Source organism: Podarcis filfolensis (assembly GCF_964270895.1).
Source record: "Podarcis filfolensis genome assembly, chromosome: 6".
Lineage (NCBI taxonomy): Eukaryota > Metazoa > Chordata > Lepidosauria > Squamata > Lacertidae > Podarcis > Podarcis filfolensis.
In genome coordinates, this window is record NC_139609.1 from 8,513,935 (window position 1) to 8,534,334 (window position 20,400).

A 20,400-nucleotide genomic window follows, 5' to 3' on the forward strand; every position below is an offset into this window, starting at 1 on the left:
GTTTTATTGTGCTTTTAATATTCTGTTGGGAGCTGCCCAGAGTAGCTGGGGAAACCCAGCCAGATGGGCAGGGTATAAAAATTATTATTATTATTGGATTTGGTTGGACCCTTTGATGTTGAGGGAGTCAAAGGTGCACTAAAGGAGGCTTCCGAGAAGCTGGAGGAATTATTTGCATCTGTCCTCACAGTGGATGATACAGGGCAGTTCCCAGTGCCTAAACTAACTTTTGCAGGGCAGGAGTCCAAGGAACTGAGGCAGACAGTGGTGATGAGAGACAAAGTTCTAAGCCTACGAGACAAAACAAAAACTTATAAATCTCTGTGTCCGGATGGCATCTGCCTAAGAGTTCTCAGAGAACTCAAATGTGAAATTGCTGATCTTCTAACAAAAGTATGTAACTTGCCTCTTAAGATCAGCCTTCATACTACTTTTTTAAAGGGATCTGTCCCAGGAAAGCTAGTGGAAAGTATTGTTAAAGATGACTGTCTCTTTAAGCTGTTGGAGTCTTTTTAGCAAGCATATGGAAGTGATTTGTTTGACCTAGGGCTCGTCCACATTTCTGCTTTTGCTGTGCCTAGAAAGCACCAGTCTGAGCTCCTTTCCAAGGGAAAACCCACTCTTTAACAATCAATTGGAACAAATGGCAATCTGAGGGAAACCCAAATTGCTGTTTGCTCCGATTGAGCGCTAAAGAGTAGTTTCCCTCGGGGGGGAAAGCAGCAGGAAAAGAAGAAATGGGGATGAGCCCATAGTGCACTTGGACTTTCAAAATGCTCCTGACAAAATACCTCCTGAGTAAGCTTAGCAGTCATGGGATAAGAGGAATCTGGAAGAGGCATATTCATAAGTACACAACCTGGGTTTTCTGACCTCATCTTTGAGGTGGGCCTTAGGTGAAGATGACAAGTGCAATCTCCTGCCTGAGCCTTGTTGCAGGTAATTGGAGGACCCACTTGGCACTCTCCCATAGTCAAGGACAGCCTTCTCTGTGGTGGTCCTCAGACTTGGAGCCTCCTTATCCTGGAAGATCTACATTAACACCTTTCTAGTGATGTTTCATCACCAAGTGAAAGCTATTTCATGTCGCCATCTGGCAAATATGAATGGCTGTGATCCAAAGGGGTAAACAGCAATGAAGACATTTTTGTAAGTTGCTTAGAAACTTTTTTCTTTTGTGTTAAGTGGCTAAGACAAGCACAAGCCTTCAGAAAACACCAAACGAAAGACAACTTTCATATTACTTGGTTAAGTTTTGTTGGCTATATTTCTTAAAAGGGACATGATTGGCAGTCACAAAGTACACGTGGTCTGTTATAGAAAAGCGTGGAAAAACATTGAAATGACCTGCATCAAACTACTGAAGCAAGCAACTTCCAGTAGGTGTTTTTATTTTTTTGTTCAAACATTGGGAGGTCTGTAATCATGACAATATCTTGACGCTATAGTTATAATTTTATTTTCTGTTTCTGGATTTTATCTTTTATTGCTTGCTTTAATATCTGAAAATGAAGAAACATAATGAATACATGTGAATAATATTTTATTTAAATGAGCCTTTGGGTTCAATTGATTTCTGTTGCTTAGGCATGATCACTCATATTTTTCATGATGACAGATTATTTATTTATGTGTATTGCCCTATATATATATATATATTTTAAAAAATTGTAAGTCCCCTTGGGCATTGTTCTGCAGTGGAAAGGGGGATATAAGTGTTTTAATAAAGAATCCCCTCTAATTTTTAAAACATCAGTTGCCACAGGGACTTCGACAGCTGCAGAATATCATGCAAACTTCTCTTTCTGGCTTAACATCAGTCTGGTTTACTCCCTTACTGTTGACTGGTCACTATGCCCAACAAGCCTGTCCAATAAGGCTTTGCTCCTACGTCTCAGGATCAGCTGCTATGAATAGAGCTTCCTGGCATGTTCCTCGTTGCCCCATAAGACATTCCCCTGTAAGATAAATGGAGACACGGGTGATGCTGTGGTCTACACCACTGAGCCTCTTGGGCTTACCAATCAGAAGGTCAGCAGTTCGAATCCCCGAGATGGAGTGAGCTCCCGGTGCTCTGTCCCAGCTCCTGCTCACCTAGCAGTTTGAAAGCACGCCAGTACAAGTAGATAAATAGGTACCACTCTGGCGGGAAGGTAAATGGCATTTCCGTGCGCTCTGATTTCCGTCACAGTGTCTCGTTGCGCCAGAAGTGTTTAGTTATGCTGGCCACATGACCCAGAAAGTTGTCTGTGGACAAACACTGGCTCCCTTGGTCTGAAAGCGAGATGAGCACTGCAACCCCATAGTCGCCCTGGACTGGACTTAACCATCCAGGGGTCTTTTACCTTTTCTTTTTTTTTTACCCTTACTTCATGTTCATCACAATTTGGTAGAACATGAGCTGCAAAACCAAGCCACTCTCTGGGGGTTTTGTGGTCAGCAAATAAATTTGGAAGCGAAAGGGGTCCCTTTTGGCTTGTCCTGTTGCTACTGCTGGACCTGCACAGCCATTGTGAGGGAAAGGTGTGTGGCAAGGACTGGAGACAAGGAGATGTCGGGGGGGGGGGGAGCTGCAAATTCTCCTCCCACTCGGATAAAAATCTAAGTTCCAAGTGGCATCATGTGTGTTTTCGGCTTTCTCCAAAATCATGTAGACAGAAGCGTGTGAAAGGTTCTTGTTTTTGTGGCTTGTTTGTTTTTTATCTTTGTGAACTCCAGTGCTGCAGTTTTGGGACTTGTCAACAAAAAGCAGATATGTAATACTCTTTGAGTCACAACACGAGCAATTCTGGATACTGCCGTGCATCACATAGAGGACTGGCCTTATTGTACGACATCTGGGATGCCAAGGTGTCTCTTTTTGTCCCTAAGTTATTTTGAAATGGGATTTTCACTACATGGTGGGAATAGATGGGTATTCATAGGATACCATATAGGGGGGAAACACGAATTTTGCAGTGGAGGCCATATTCTGCAATTGCTGGTTCCTGGAGGCCATGATATTTGCCACCGTGCTCAACATATCTGTGTTGAACCTTGAAAATTCCAAATAAAGGATCAGCCTCTTTGCTGTATCTAGTTCCTTGCATTGTGCGTTCTCTCTCTCTCTCTCTCTCTCTCTCTCTCTCTCTCTCTCTCTCACACACACACACACACACACACAGTTTCCCTGGTGTTTCCTGGCAGCAGCTGCTGCCTTTCATTTTATTTCCCCCTTCTGCCTACAGACTAGCTCAAGCCCCACCTGAGACCTAACATTTGTCTGTTTGGAGAATAGATGAGTATTTATTAGAATTAAACAGCTGGGAGCGCAGTGATATTTAGACGAACATTAGAGGGGCTGCAGGAGGAGAAGATAATTCCTGCAGCAGCTTAGAAAAGCTGGCTGAGCTCCGTTTCCGCCGGGATTTCACAGGTCTCCTGTGTGCGGCTGATACAGTTAATTTCGCGCTGGAGCTGCAGGCTGGGCCACACTGATATTGCCATGTTATTTAGAATCGAAAGGTCAAGCTGGAAATTGAATAATCATTGACAAGGAATCCATCAGGGATGCTAAGAGCACAGCGAGCAGCAGCTCAGACCGTGTCAAAGGCTGATGGAGGAGCCTGGCTGAAGAATATTGAGGCTCAGGCAGCCATTGGCTCCATTACACCAGTTGGCCAAAGCGTCAAGTTTCCATGTGTGTGTGTGTGTGTGTGTGCGCGCGCACACACACACACACACACAGCAAGAGCAGGGGGCATTGTATAGGCAGCACTAATGCCAGTGTACTGGAAGAAGCAAAGATCCCCAGTGTCGAAGCAATGATTCTTCAACATCCACTTCGTTGGACTGGTCATGTTGTGTGGATGCCTGATGATCGTCTTCCAAGGCAACTGCTCTATTCCAAACTTAAAAATGGAAAGCGTAATGCTGGTGGTCAACAAAAGAGGTTGAAAGACTCTCCCAAGGCAAATCTAAAAAAATGAAGTATAAACACCGACAACTGGGAAACACTGGCCTGCGAGTGCTCCAACTGGAGAACAGCCTTTGCCAAAGGTGTCATGAGCTTTGAAGACGCTCAAACTCAGGACAAAATGGAGAAATGTGCTAAGAGGAAGGCACGCTTGGCAAACACTCACCATGATCAACTCCCACCCGGAAACCTATGTCCCCACTGTGGAAGGACATGTAGATCAGGAATTGGCCTCCACAGTCACTGTTAAAACCGTGTTCATGGAAGACAATCTTACTCGGCTACGAGTGATTGCCAAAGAAGAAGAATTGTGATTATTCACTTTCTCTTCTCTTCTTTTCTTTCACCTTTATCTTCTTCCTTTTCTTATTCTTTCTTATTCTTGCTTTTTCCTTATTTCACTTCTCTAGATTAGTTTGGCCTTTATTGTACTTCATGCAGAAAACGTTTAATAAGAATTGATTTTTTAAAACCTCTTTCTAGTTTTTGTAGGGAAAAATTATTACACAGATGGCATCACACTCTTTTGCAAATATCAAAATGTTTTCTTCTACATCACCTAATTGTTGAAGAGATTGCAATAAACTTGGTACATGTTATCATTTATGGTGGGAATGTTGGTTGGTGCAAGGTTTGGTGAATTTATTTTTTACAGAAATGATAAATATTACTAAATTTATGTTACTGAATATTTTTCATGATACCAATGTAAAAATATTACCAAAAGAATTGGTCTTATATATGATTTTGTCAGCACAAACAGTACAGAAGTCCAGAAGTCCGTTTGACTTCCAAAGCATGGCTTCTGATTGGCTGCAAGAGCTTCCTGCTGCCAATCAGAAGCCATAGAAGCCATGCTGGACGTTCAGCTTCCAAAAATCATTTGAAAACCAGAGCAATCACTTCCTGGTTTCAGTCGTTCTGGAGCTGAAAAGTTCGAGTTCAAAGGTGTTTGGCTTCCAAGGTTCCACTGTAATTGCAACACAATGGAAAACAGCCCAAATTTGTACACTGGATACTTACTGAAATATAGCTATAACGGAGAAAATTACAGATAATTTGATATTTTGACAAGGTCTAGAACCTCCAGACGCTTTCTATATGATTTAGTATTCCTTTATGAAATATGTAGCAAAACTATCACTTTCAAGAAAGCCATTGTCACAAGCCTGGCAAACCTAGAACTCTGCTTGATGATCTGATAAAAGTTGATAGTCTTTACTTGGACTTGGTTATTTTAACTCATGCGCAACTACACATTCTATGTACCCATTTTGCAGTTTTGTTTCTCTTGTCTGAATTTTTGCCTACTATCATTGTTCTCTCTGTTTTATATACATTATAGAATGAAACAATAATAAACTTTTTCTGAAAATTCTCCGTAAGAACATATTATGTGTTTTGCAACACATTCTCTCAGATCATTCTTCACATCTTGCAGTTATTGTAGTATATCTCTGTTTATTGCTTCTTTGTTGTAGAGCACCAAAAACCAACATGGTGACTTTCGGCTGTTATGAACTACCCATCAGCCCCAACCAGCATATCCAATATTTAGGGATGATGGGAGTTGTAGTCACAAAGTCTGGAAGGCTCTACGATGGCTACCCCTGTTTAGAAGATTGCTTTTAAGCAGACGCAGGGCAGATCTGACCAATGCTTTATATTTAATAGTTCATCCCATAAGCATAATAATTTCTGATTGTGAAACAGAAGCCCCCCTCCAAATCTGTTCTGCAGAACTGGAGGAAACCCCAGAAAAGATTTAGGGAGTGCGGGTTGAGGAGGAGAAGAGAGGAGATTTAATAACCACCAATTCCATAGTCAGAAAATTCCATCAGTTCTAACAGCAGTAACTTTGGCTGGTGATATCAGATTTTCAAATGCCCTACATGAATGCACTGTAGCTTTATCTTTTTTAAAAAGTACCACATTTACTAGTTCTCTGAAATTGTGGGATTCATGGTCTTTCTTGCTCATGGGGCCAGGAGATGTTGACCAATCTGGAAGTGATTTGCAAGTGTGTGTGTGTATGATTAAGTAATATGTAAACATCCTTAAATCTCTGTTTTCTATGCATCCTAGAATCCACAGACATAATCTAATACAGAGTTGTGCATTTAAACTGATTTAACTAAGTGAGCCTAAACATGCTTAATTCTGTGTTGGATTGTCTCCAGTATCGAATTTTGAAAATCTTCTGCATTTCACATTCCATTAAAAACTACCCAGTCTACCCCTATAAACATGAAAATCCGTGTACGAAAAACATGAATCTGCAGGAGCTTTTTTGGGTAGAGTTAAGTGGACCTGCAGAGGGAGAGACCACTTTCTCTGGCAGGCGACCTTTTGGGATTTATGCAGTGGATGGGGAGAGGCAATCCTGCAAAGGGCTAACAAGGCAAAGAGAATTAAGGGGAGCTTTAATTTCAAATGAGGATCATTTTGACAGAAGTCAAAGTCCCAAAGCCCCTTGCATTCCCTCGAAATAGCATTCAGACATCCAAATCGCCTTGCAAAGTAAATTTCATATTAACAAGCAGAGAATCAATTTTAAATAACCATTAAAGTAATACGATTTCAAGCTTTAGGCAGTGGGGTTTGATACACTCTTGGCAGTCAGTCTAGTCCACAAAACTCAGGGGACTCTTAAAACTGCAGCGCTTGAAGCGGAGAACAAATAACGTGCTCCTCCACATGTTTCTCTTGTATTAGGAGGCAACAAGAAACTTGAAACACAAAACTCCCTTTCGCCTGGAAAATATTGCAGGTTTCAGCTGCAGGGATGTGTCCTTGTTTCTCCTACATTTTCCAGACTTTGAGGCAAGGCTATACAGATTAAAGTGAGGGGGACGGGGGACAGCTCTCTCCAACCAAAAGCAAAGGACCTGTGGTGGATTTAAAAGATCTTCTAGTTACAGTATCTCAAAGCCTTATGGAGACTCTTGTCATCTTCTTGAGAGAGAGAAGTAGCAAGAAGCCTGGAGCATAATTCTGTTTCGGAACAAAATGGGTAATTTAATTCTGCCGGCACCAAGAATACTTTTTAGATGGCAGCCTGAGCCTGGAGTTGCTGCTGGTGTTTTTGCAAGATGGCGGCGGCAGCATAGAATGCTTGTGGTGGATGCTCTTTCGTGTACCCTCTTCCCACCTTCGTTGTGGAAATGTTGGCTGGACCATAAGGAAGGCTGATCGCCGAAGAATTGATGCTTTTGAATTATGGTGCTGGAGGAGACTCTTGAGAGTCCCATGGACTGCAAGAAGGTCAAACCTATCCATTCTTAAGGAAATCAGCCCTGAGTGCTCACTGGAAGGACAGATCCTGAAGCTGAGGCTCCAATACTTTGGCCACCTCATGAGAAGAGAAGACTCCCTGGAAAAGACCCTGATGCTGGGAAAGATGGAGGGCACAAGGAGAAGGGGACGACAGAGGACAAGATGGTTGGACAGTGTTCTTGAAGCTGCCAACATGAGTTTGACCAAACTGTGTGAGGCAGTGGAAGACAGAAGTGCCTGGCGTGCTCTGGTCCATGGGGTCACGAAGAGTCGGACACAACTAAATGACTAAACAACAACAAAGCTTGGGAGAAGGTAGGTGTGAGCACTATTCGAAACATCTTCTCTGGATTGCAAACCTACACTCCTAATAGTCTTTTGCCTTGACCGAAGGGATGTTGAATGCCAAGAACTAACAGTAGCAGCAGAGAAAACATGTTCCCCTCTTCATTTTCAACTTTCTTGGGCACATGAAACTAACCCCAATTACCTTGAATTTCTGCTTAACCCTCAAGAAAGAAGGGCATTTTCGCTGGCCAGGTTTAATTCAAATCCATCAAACCTCCCTTGGGGAAGGTTCTCAGGCAGGGTGGAAGGAGAAAGAACTTGCCCATGTGAAGACCACCTGGTGGAAACCCTCACACATATGGTTCTTAATTGTAAACTATATGCTGATCCCCATCAGCAATTTCTAGATCAACTCTGTATCCCCAAATGGAAACCAGAGTTGGAGGTCATACATTTTCTATTACTGGGGAATGATCAGGAGCTCATTAAGTTAGTGGCTAAATATCTCTATTTGGTTTTTTGTCGTCAAAATACACTACAGGCATCTGATCTCCCTGGAGATCTAGAGATGTGACGACAGACTGCTCTGCCTCCTTCCTTTTAGCAAATGTTTTGTGCCACTGGGGAAGTGGTAATTCTGTGTTGATTTGTTTTGGATGTTTGTATGTGATGCCAACAAAAAGTTTGATGATGATGATGATGATGATGATGATGACAGTCTTTTTTCAAATATTTATTTATTTATGGAATTAATATACCACCCTATACCCAGAGGTCTCTGGGTGATTCACAGAAAAGATCACAATATATAAAATCAAAATCAGAACAATAACCCAATAACACCCCCCCCAAAAGAGCCACATTTTAAAAGGGTATAGGATGTCAATCAGGTTGACCAAAGACCTGGTTAAAAAGGAATGTTTGTGCCTGGCGCCTAAAGGTGTATAATGAAGGTGTCAGGTGAACTTCCCTGGGGGGAGCATTTCACAGACGGGGAGCCACTGCAGAGAAGGCCCCGTTCTCGTGTTGCCACCCTCCGGACCTCTCGAGAAGGAGGCACACGAAGGAGGCCCTCAGAAGATGATCTCAGGGTCTGGGTAGGTTCATATGGAAAGAAGCAGTCCTTGAGGTATTGCGGTCCTGAGCCGTTTCTTGTTTTCTCTGTACTCACTTTGGAAGCAATTCATTGCAGGCCCAGTAGATTTTGCATGTGTTTGAACAAGTTGCTTAAAACATGCCATGCTGAAAAGCTGCTATTCAAGATCCAGTTAAAATGACGACAACTTGCCTTGTTGCATGGCTTTTGCCAAAGGTCATGACTTCGTTTTAGTATCGTACCATTTAAACTGGAGCCAAAGCTAAGTATTTGTTCTTGCCTACAGCACTGGGCCATTGACCACCGTTTCGCACAGGCTTCATTTTCATTCCAAAACTGAGGTGCCAGGATTTCACCACAGCATCTCTGGATTAATGGGTGGCATCCACTCTGAAGCTGAGACATTTGCTCTGTCCTTTTCTGCTGAGGAAAACTAACCACCTTTGAGGGGACAAGAAGGGATTCTTTGCACGGCTTATGGATGGGAGAAGGATCAGGCAGTTGAAGGCAAGACTTATCTCAGGTTGCAATGAAAAACAAAGAGTTTTCAAACCAAACTGGTTCTTAGAAATACCTTAGACTTACCTTAGACATGAGTTCTTACAAGTTTTTGAGATGCCACCTGAAAACTTGCATAGCTAGAGGTTTCTTGACATGAAGTTCTCCAGATAATCCCCTCATTTGCTTCATCTTGACTGGGAAGGAAGCTATGTGAGATGGAAAGATAGGGGAGAATAGGAGCTGAACTTTTAACCTGAAATTGCCCAGGGAAAAACGAGATGTGGAAGACTGTTTGCCAAGAAAATGTCAAGAGATCAGGAAGCAAGCAGCATGGCAAGAATAAGACTCTTTCTTTGTTCAATCCAGGCATTAAGGGAAGTGATAATGATCTGAAAGGGATAAATGAAAGGTAGATTGATATTAATCAGTTACTGCTGCTTTTAATTAATTTGTATTTTAGTTGGTGTGAACTTCTTGTATATTCTTGAATTATGAGTGGTCTATAGATAAAGGTTTTTAAGTAAATAAAATTACCGAGATCCTGCCCAAAGAAAGACTCTCCAGTTGAAAAATCTCAATTATTAGCATTTTAATCCAGAGCTGTAGGCTAGCAAGCTTAATATTCCTGCTGTATTTTGAATCAAGAGATGAGACAGCCATAGTGTTTTCCTGCCAGTTTGTCCCTGATCTTTCCATCCAACTGTTGTTTTTCTTCTGCTGAGCAACACACCTGGTATGCCGCACACTCGAACACAGGAGGGGGTCAGGGAAAGGACAAGGCAAAAAATAAAAATAAAAATGGGCAGGGCAAGAGAATGAAGTGGTTTGCAGAGCCAGCCCATGCATGAGGCAAGGAGAGGGGACTGCCTTGAGCAGCTGGATCCACGGGGGCAGAAGATCCCGCTGTAGATCTTTATTCCCAACCCCTGTTCCTGATGTAGATCTTCAGCCACCTCTTCTTCCCTGGTGGGGAGGGGGAGCACTATTTCATGGTTTGCCTCAGATGCCAAAATGTCTTGCACCAGCCCTGGTGGTTTTGCACCTAACAGCAGGTCTATGGCTTAGTTAGCCTTAATGTGTGAGTTTGTTGATGCCAGGAAAGGAGATGGTGGCTGCTTGGCTCCTCCTCCAGTCACCTTGTTGCAGCTACACTGCTGCAGGGAGAGGCATGGTTTGATGTGTTGTCCAAGCCCAGGATCATGGTTTATAATAATAATATAATAATAATAAAATTTATTTATTTATATCCTGCCCTCCCCAGCCAAACCGGGCTCAGGGCGGCTAACATCGAAGTATATAATACATTGATTAAAACATAAAATCCAGCAGGGACGTGGGTGGTGCTGTGGGCTAAACCACAGAGCCTAGGACTTGCTGATCAGAAGGCCGGCGGTTTGAATCCCCACGACGGGGTGAGCTCCTGTTGCTCGGTCCCTGCTCCTGCCAACCTAGCAGTTCGAAAGCACACCAAAGTGCAAGTAGATAAATAGGTACCACTCTGGCGGGAAGGTAAACCGCGTTTCCGTGCGCTGCTCTGGTTTGCCAGAAGCGGTTTAGTCATGCTGGCAACATGACCCGGAAGCTGTACGCCGGCTCCCTTGGCCAATAAAGCGAGATGAGCGCAGCAACCTCAGTCGGTCACGACTGGACCTAATGGTCAGGGGTCCCTTTACCTTTACCTAAAATCCAGCAATCGACTGAAATACAGATTAAAATCAGATTAAAATCAGAATAAATCAGATGGCAACCCACAATTTATAACTGCAGACAAACCACGAATCGTAACCAAGGTTTGCAGTTTGTGGGACATATGGAGGAGCAGGGGCTGATTTAAGGGAGATTGACCAGTTCGGTCACACGGAGCCTCGGGCCACGATCACAACTATGATGAAGAATGGAAGGCGAGAGGTGGGGCTGACCCCGAAATTTGAGACCCCGAGGTCTGCCACCAGGAGGAGACAAACCAGAAGCTCCGTTTCAGACAACACACAAAGTCAAACTGTGCCTTAGCTGCACAGTTTTTCTCTCCAGGAAAACTCATGCTCAGGCATTCATTCTGAGTCATGCTTTGCTCTTACCTTTGGAGCAAACCAGCTCATTGTGCTTGTCTCATTTTCTAGTTCTCAGCAATATCAAAAGCAACATGATGGCCAGAAACAATTGCAGTATAGAAAACTTTGTGGAATAATGCAAAACATCAAAACTATCAAACTGAAGTCTCCAAAAGTCCTTGAATAAGTCATGGTGCCAGACTTTACTCAGCGGAGATCAAGCTTGTAAAGGTTTGTATAATCAGCAAATATCCAATTCTGATGCCCAACTCTGAACTCTGCTGAACAGTGTTTCCGGATAGCAACCACTGTTTCGTTCAGTTCTTCAGTTCCAGAGTATTTTTCATTCTCATATATATCAACTCGAAAAAAGATTGGTTAATGAAGAAATTACACATTTTTCTATTTATGAGTGTTTTTTGAACTAATTGGCTGATGAAGAACTTTTGATATTGCTGAGTCATATTTTGCAACACAGGGGTTTGTTTGTTTACTCATCTTCTAGTTCAGCTGTGAATTTAAAGTTGCAGGGGCATTCCTGAATTTTCAGCTGGTGACATGACTGGGCAAACCAAACAAATTATACAAGAGAGCCAGTGGGGCATAATGGTTATCCAGTGTTGGACTAGGATCTGGGAGAGCAGGGTTCGAATCCCCAATAAGCCACGAAGCTCATGGGATGACCGTAGGCCATTCACTGCCTCTTAGCTTAACCTACCTCACATGGCTGTTGTGAGGGTGAAATGGAGAGGACAACCATATACACCACATTGAGATCCTTGGAAGATAAAATGTGGTATATATATGCAATACATAGATAAATAAATTAACAAACAAATGATATAACAAATGTAGCAGATTATTAGGAAAATGCACACTACTGCAAAGTGAGAAATTAATTACTGTATTTTTCGCTCCATAAGACACACTTTTTTCTTCCTAAAAAGTAAGGGGAAATGTCTGTGTGTTTTATGGAGTGAATGTGTGGTCCCTGGAGCCGAATTGCCCAGGGACAAAAAGCAGATTGTGCTTTTTTTTTTTTTTTGAAAGAGGGAAGTGGGTGTTGAAACAAAGCCACTGATCATTTGCCAATCGGGGAGAGAGATAAGGGATGCTAGAGATAAAGGAGACTGCCTGGGAGGGGGGAGGTAGAGACAGCAAACTTGCAAAGGGGGGGGGGGGAGACTAAAGCAATAAGGAGAGAAATTAGAAGAAAAGGAGGAGCAAAAATTCTGCTCCAGCTAAGGAAAAGACACTAAGGCAAACAAGAGGGAAGGGAGTGTTGAAAGGAAACAGTTGACCAGTGGGATCGGAAGAGAGATAAGGGACGCTAGCAGAGGCTGCCTGAGAGGGGGGAGGTAAAAGCCCATGGATCCTCAGGATTTTTTGATTGGGTCACCCCAAATTCACCCCCAAATTCACCATCAGATCACATGGCATGTCCATGGCTACAGCCTGCACCAAAAAAATCACCCACCCACTGTTACATGGGGCTGCAATGGCGCAAAAATGTGGTTACAAAGCACGGATCCACATGGATCCTCAGGATTTTTGCATTGGGTCACCTCAAATTCACCATCAGATCACATGTCTGTGGCCACAGCATGAACCACAAAAATCATACATCCACTGTTTCATTCAGAATATATCTTTCCTTGTTTTCCTCCTCTAAAAACTAGGTGCGTCTTATGGTCAGGTGCATCTTATGGAGCGAAAAATACGGTATGTTACCTGTAGGCTTTAATCCTTCTAGCACCTGATGATTACTTCTTAGAAACCCAAAGTGATCAGAGATTGAGAAGACCCCATCTCCCCCTTTTGCATTGTAAAGCCTTTCTTTTAAGATGCATACATTCTTGTGCATTCTGAAAGTATTTGCAGCAGCCCTGACCTTTTCCACTTCCAGCAATGGCACTTTGCTCTTAAGGTCCATAATCAGGCATTTCGGTCTGACAATGAAAGCCAGACCAACCATTTCTTTGCTGGTGCTTCCAGCAAACCGTCCCCGAGTTAAACTTGTGTTTGCTGCTTCAAGAAGGGCAGGCAGCGTATCAGGAACAGCTAGTGGGAGGGGTGTTGAAAGAGAGACACTGGAAGGGCTGGGGACAGGAATACTACCCAGGTGCATGTTTATTGAGTGCAGAATGAAACAAGGCACTGCTAAACAAATGGACTTGCCGATCAGAAGGTCGGCGGTTCGAATCCGCGCCACGGGGTGAGCTGCTGTTGCTCGGTCCCTGCTCCTGCCAACCTAGCAGTTCAAAAGCACGTCAAAGTGCAAGTAGATAAATAGGTACCACTCCGGCGGGAAGGTAAATGGTGTTTCCATGCGCTGCTCTGGTTCGCCAGAAGCAGCTTAGTCATGCTGGCCACATGACCCAGAAGTTGTACGCCGGCTCCCTTGGCCAATAAAGCGAGATGAGCGCCGCAACCCCAGAGTCGGCCGTGACTGGACCTTATGGTCAGGGGTCCCTTTACCTAAGCAAATGGAAACTGGCCTTGCAAACAGGGAAGAATTGGAGAGCAAATCTGCTGCCATAATGAGCTTGGTGTAGAGTTGCTAAAGCTGAGTCGTCTCCCCTCAGGCTCTGTACCCTTAATTGTAGCCTAAAAGACAGCTATTCAACAGGTATTGCTTATTTTGCATCTCCAGATCTTGGAGGAACCACACCTCTTAAATCCCTGGCTATCATGAAATGGCTCTAGGCACTTTCTTTGACAGAAAAAGAAGTTGGCATTGAAGTAAGCAAGGGAGAAATAGTGGCTTGGGAATCCTAGATTCAAAACACATATTTCTGGAACCTTTGTGATTTATTTATTTATTTATTTGCAAAAATGTTTCTTAGGGTAATGGGAGAGATAAGTTGAATTGAAAACCTTTGTGCCTTTATAGCAATCCATTCTCCAGAGACCTGGACTCCACATTGTCCTCAATTTTGAAGGCTGGTTTTTTTTTGTTTTTTTGGTTAGTTCGTGAGTCCAGAGGTATGGAACAGTTGTCATATTTCTTCTTGGGTTCATTCATTTATCCTGGCTATGCAAGTCTCCATAAAACATCCGGACTTTTGAAGCTGAGGACTCAAAGTTTAGCCACTGCCTAATACTGTGACTGCATTATTTCCTGGGTGTTCTGCGATTCAGGTCTGCAAGAGTGGTGATGTTAAAGCGTTCTGAAAGTCTTAGGACTCTGTGCAATGTCCTTTCATTTCAATGGAAATAGCTCCTGAAAAGGTTCCCAGAAATTGTCACTATTGGAAAAGAAACTGGAACACTGGCTCGCTCGGGTGATGAAATAGATTATTTATTTTTATTTTTAGCTCACCCTTTCCTGTAGGTTCAGAGCATTTCAACAACTGTAATCAAATTTTAAATTGTGCCTGTTTTAAAATGGCTTCTGGGTCCTCCTGTAAGAACTGATTGTGGTTTCCTGTAAAATACCAAATGGCTGTGCTTTGCACGTAGAAGTGGAGTTCTCCAGGTGGTAACTGAAAATTAAACTAGACCCTGTGATAATCATGTGTTTTATAATTAATGTTTGCTTAGATGTTTTCCTTTTCTAAGCCAACTTCCATATTGCTAGAAACAGCTGCCATCCTCCTGGGGTTAAGATGGGCTGCCCCCGATTTGGTTCGGACCCTTATTCTGCAGCGCCGGGTGGAATGGAGAACCATACGGTCCCTGTCTAGCATCCAGTTATTAAATTGTGTTAAGAATTTAGGGTGAAAAAATGACTTTGTGTGCAAGAAATACACCACTTTTGCAACAAAAGAAACTATTTATTTGGAATATGCATTACCAGTACAAATCAGGAGACTGTAAAACCTACACCTTGTTAGTATTATTATAGAACAGAAGAGTTTCAGTGGGAATTAAAAAGACAGAGGCCTTTGTTTTTAAAGGAGCAGAAAAGCTTGATGTAAATCAAAGGAAACACTTCCTAGGGTTTCTATGGGGAACCTACTGGAAACAAAAGAATGAAGACAAAGCAATTCAGAACAAAGCAGGGTGTCTTTACACTCAACAAAAGGGCTCGTGATAAGCAAAAACAATGTATGCTATAATACATTTTTGATAATAGCAAGGGTAATAATATTTTCAAGAAGCTTTAGGTAAAGTTGCATGGGGAAAATAAGGGACTGATACAAAGTGTGATGTGAAAAGTTCACAATAAATGGCAAATAAGGAGGCCAATTTTACAGTGCCAATTTTTGAGGTGCTAAATTGTAGCTCAAACTGCCTTTGCAAAATTAGCTTAGTTCTGCAAATCCTTTAAAACACAGTATCATCAAGGACAAGTTATGGGCTCTTCCTTATTGGAAGAAAAAGTAATGTCTGATCCTGCCTAAAACACATTTGACTCTATAACTCCAAGAATAAATGGCAGCTTCAGTGCTAATTTGAGAGAGATACCATAATTGACCAAATAAAGTTTAGATGGGTTGAGCACCACTTTCTCTGTGCCATGTGAGATAGATGACATAGACTCTTGCCAGATTGAGATTTCATCCTGACAGACTATATACAGAGTCATCCCACATGTAGAGTAACAGTGATTTGGGGTTGCCTTAAATCTGGAGATAAGTGAGGCTTAGGCTACCATACATTCAATGAATTTGCCTTCTAAACGTGGGCCCAGATTCTGCAAATCTGCTGGATCAGCACTGTTAGGGCTAGCTACAAGGGGCACAGTATTTGCTCACCTAACAGAGTGGGTGCATGCCTAGCTATGCTTGCTTTTAGTTACAAAGTCAAATACCGTGGAAGTTATTTCAAAGAAAAAGAAAAACTTCAATCTGACCCTTCCTTGCTAGTCCCTTTGGTCTCCCAAATATCCTCCCCACTCTTAGAAGAATTACCAGCAGTGGGCAACAGGAGCTGTGGCAGTGCAAGTGGGAGGGGAGAGTAGGCAAGGAAGTCTGTTTCCTACCCCCCCCCCCAATACTTTGGTGTTGTTGCATCAGGATGAACAGCACAGTGGCCCATGGAAAATGCAATTCTCACAGAGGCTATGGAGGGCCATTGGTTCTGTGACCCACTGAATAGAATCATAGAATCAGAGTTGGAAGGGGTCCAAGGGTCATCTAGTCCAACCCCCTGCAATGAAGGAATCTCAGCTAAAGCATCCATGACAGATGGCCATACTTAAAAACCTCCAAGGAAGGAGAGTCCACAACCTCCCGAGGGAGACTGTTCCACCACTGAACAGCCCTTACTGTCAGAAAGTTCTTCCTGATGTTTAGTTGGAATCTCCTTTCTTGTAAGTTGAAGCCATCAGTTCAAATCCTACCCTCCAGAGGAGAAAACAAGCATGTTCCCTCTTCCATGTGACAGCCCTTAAGATATTTGAAGATGGCTATCGTACCTCCTCTCAGTCTCCTCTTTTTTGGGCTAAACATACCCAGCGCCTCCAAGTGCTCCTCATATAGCTTTGTTTCCAGACACTAGATCATCTTGGTTGCCCTCTTCTGCACAGCAAGCACACCAAAAGAACACCAAGTGACTAGAGGGGGAGAGGGGGAACAGATGTTCTGCTTTCGCTCTCCTTGGTGCTGAAGCCACCATCAGTGGCCCATAAGTCTAAAGGGAAAGTTGAGAGAGGGTGTTATGGGAGTGGGGAAGCCAGAAATGGCGTTGATTTTAATCCCCAACCTTCGGCCCTCCAGATGTTTTGGACTGCAATTCCCATCATCCCTAACCACTGGTCCTGTTAGCTAGGGATCATTGGAGTTGTACGCCAAAACATCTGGAGGGCCGCAGGCTGGGGTTGGGATTTGTAAAGTTCACCTCGTTCTTTTCCCCAGCGACAAACTGTTAAGCTAACAGGTGAGTTAAGCAGCTAAGATAGTTTGGTAGCAGGGCAAGGAGACTAGGGCAGACTGCCCTTTGATCTAACAGATCTCAAGCTCCCAAGTAAACTCATTGGTAAACAACACAACAGATATGCCGTTAGAAACCCAGAAACTGTGCTGTGGTTTTCCCGCCAGCAGATTGCACTGTCTGTCATATGTACGGCTGTCTGCCTGCTGGACAAAGGTTGTGGGTGAAGCAAACCCTAGCCTTTAGATTTGTTCCCTTGACGCCAAGATGGCTGAGCTGGAGGAGCAGAAAGAGGGGCAGAGCAGTTGGTGGCAAGGCCTTCAGGGACATGATACCTGAGTCGCTCTCCCAGGATGACGGCATCCCTGCTGTCATGAAGAATGAGCGTCTCTGGAAAGAAGGCCACCATTCTGAGGAAGACAAAAACGATCCCTTAGAAGGGACCATTTCCTTGGGAGATGAGCAGTTATCCTCTCAGGCTGAGGATATTCCTCTGCGTGGGGTGAAGGGATCTTGTCAGTGGGCGATTTAACCATTAGGAACATAGATTGATGAATGTGAATGCTCATGATTCAGGCTGGCATGAATGACATGGGGAAATGTTGTCATGAGGACCTGGAAGTGAAATTTAGGTTGTGGTGACAATGTTGATAGCCAGGACCTTCAAGGTAGATTTCTCTGAAATGCTACTGGTCCTTCATGCAGTGGTGTCACATGGGATGAGGGAGGGGTGCAGAGAGTGCTATTAACCCTCCATGTCCCACCCCCACCTAGCGCATGGCATTTGCCTGTCAGCTGATGGGTGGGAGCAGGGGGACATGGAGGGTGAAGAAAACCCTCTGCATTCACCCAGGGACTTGTGCTCCCCTCCCAGATTCTGCACCCAGGGTCACAGCCCCCACATTATGCCCTGAATTCAATACAAATGTGCGACTGCCAAGAAAATCTAACACAGTCACATTTGACTTCAACATAGGAAGCTTCGCAAAAATTTGGATGAAGGAACTTGGCTGCCAAGAGGGTCAAATCACTCCAAAATGCTTGGGAGTTGTTAAAACCACAGTATTAGAAGCTCAGCTATACTGCATACCACAGATTAAGAAAGGTACCACCAGAGCAAAGATAATGTCAGTGTGGTTAATGTATGGTTAGCGAACAGAGTCAAACAAGCTATTAAACTCTAGTAATTAGAGACAAGACAGCTTTCTTTAGAAAACGGAAGTCTTCTCCAAGTGAGGGGAATAAGAAGGAGCAAAAACTGTGGCAAAAGAAATGCAAGCAGACAAAAAGGAATGCTAAATATAACAATCTGAGGAGCACATTGCTAAAACATTAAGACCAACCAAAAAAGTAAATAATTAGTAGCAAGGGACTGGCTAAGGAGGCTGTTGCACCTTTGAATGGCAAGGGCATCAAAGGTGAGCTGGAGGAAGATAAGATGACAGAGAAGCAGAATGAATTACTTGCGTCTACACACGGGCAGATATAGGGCAAATACTGTGCCTGAACTGGACTGATTTTGGATCCATTTAACAATGTGATCCTGTGAAGGCTGAGGGTTTGCTCCAAAAAAGAATTGGGTGATGAGAAAGTTAAGAAGAAAATCCAAACTTTTGAGGGGCAAGGGCTTACAAAGAAAGCAGAAAAAAAGTTCTCTCTTAAATATACTTGCTCAGCTCTGCAACTATTCACCTCCAACAGGGCACCATTTCTCCCCACAATGTCATGACGTAGCATCACTCCAATGAGAGACTGTGAGAGAAAATGGCAGCCCTGACTGCAAATTGTTTCAGATTGCATTTTTTAATGGAAAATACTTTCATCACCTGAAGATCCCTAGAATTTCTCCTGCCCCATGAGAAAATGGCTGAAATCCCCTCTCTCACTCTTCCAGAATGAGAATGGGATCATGAACAATGAATTTCAACAGGGACAAATGTTAAGATCATACACTTAAGACATGCAAAAAAGATGTAGGGGTCTTAGTAGACCACACACTTCACATGAGTCAACAGTGTGATGCAGCAGCAAAAAAACCCCAATGCTGTTCTTGGCTACATCAACAGAAGAACAGGGATCTGATCATATTATGACTCAATTCTGCCTTGATCAGACCCATCTGGAGTCCTGTGTCCCGTTCTGGGCACCACAATTTAAGAAGCATATTGACAAGCTGGAACATGTGCAGAGGAGGGTGAGCAAGATGATCAAGCATCTGAAAACCAAGACTTTTGAGGAACCGCTGAGGTAGTTAGGTATGTTTAGGCTGGAAAAGAGGACACTGGGAGGAGATATGATAGCCATCTAAAAGTATCTCGAGGGCTGTCACATGGAGGATAAAGCAAGCTTGTTTTCTCCTGCTCTGGAGGGCAGGACCCAAATCAACAGCTTCAAACTGCAAGAAAGGAGATTCCAACTAAACATCAGGAAGAACTTTATGATGGTAAGAGCTATTTGACAGTCGAACAGACTCCCTTGGAAGGCGGCAGACTCTCCTTCCTTGTTAATTTTTAAAGAGAGGGTTGGCATGGATGCTTGAGTTGAGATTCCTGCATTGAGGAGTTGGACTAGATGAAACTTGGGGCCCCTTCAAACTCAACAATTCTATGCACAAGGGGAGGTAGACCCGCCTTTGATCTCAACTCATCACAAGAAATATAGTGTAATGATGTCGTGGTGCTACGTCGACAGAAGAGTTGGCTACATTGCAATGCCAATCAGCACAAGTAAAGGCCACTGCTTTGTTTTAATTCTGAATGGTGTTTGTGTGTGTTTGTGTATGCTCTTGTTGCTAAGGCACTTGGGCCAATACTTTCTGTTTCTTGTTTGTGTTTTGTACTGTGGGGATTTAAATGGCATAACAGGGAGCACCAACCTGGTTGTCTTTAGCAATGGGACATATCTGGTGATATATTTAATGTAAAAGCGCTGAAGGAGGGGCTCCGCTTTTTGAGAGGCCCCCGCCCTTCCCAGCTCAGCTCTAGTTAGTTTTAATCAGTGCTTTTCTTCTAGAAAAAATGGTGCTGGTACTGCGTGTCCTTGAGCACCCCCTGAATAAAACATTGCTTTTAACCTTATCTGCTGCATTGTAATTATAATGGCGGCTGTCATGCGTGTTCGGCAAAGTGTCTATTTCTTCATCTGTGATCCCAAAACTATGTTCCTGGCAATTAAGCTAAGCAAGGTAAACTTGCAAGGGTTTTACTGCCGGGTCACACCGAAGAACACATTTACTTATTTCTGCTGCTGGAAAAAGCTTGGCTGTGAATTAAGACTGACTAGGACCTGCAGCCAAGCCATTAAGATCAGTTCCTACAAGAAAGGCAGGATGAAACTAAATGTAAAATCTGCTGTTTAATAATAATAATAATTTATTATTTGTACCCCGCCCATCTGGCTGGGTTTCCCCAGCCACT

At 43.3% G+C, this 20,400-nt stretch overlaps 1 protein-coding gene across 1 annotated transcript in view; it reads right to left on the reverse strand.

Moving 5' to 3' along the window:
* Positions 1–14,922: 14,922 nt before the first annotated feature.
* Positions 14,923–20,400, reverse strand: part of PBX1 (PBX homeobox 1) — a 220,590-nt gene continuing 215,112 nt past the window's right edge. Inside the window, exon 10 of the mRNA XM_083621634.1 lies at positions 14,923–20,334. The gene's annotated coding sequence lies outside the window, so the exon portion shown is untranslated. The remainder of the gene's footprint in view (positions 20,335–20,400) is intronic.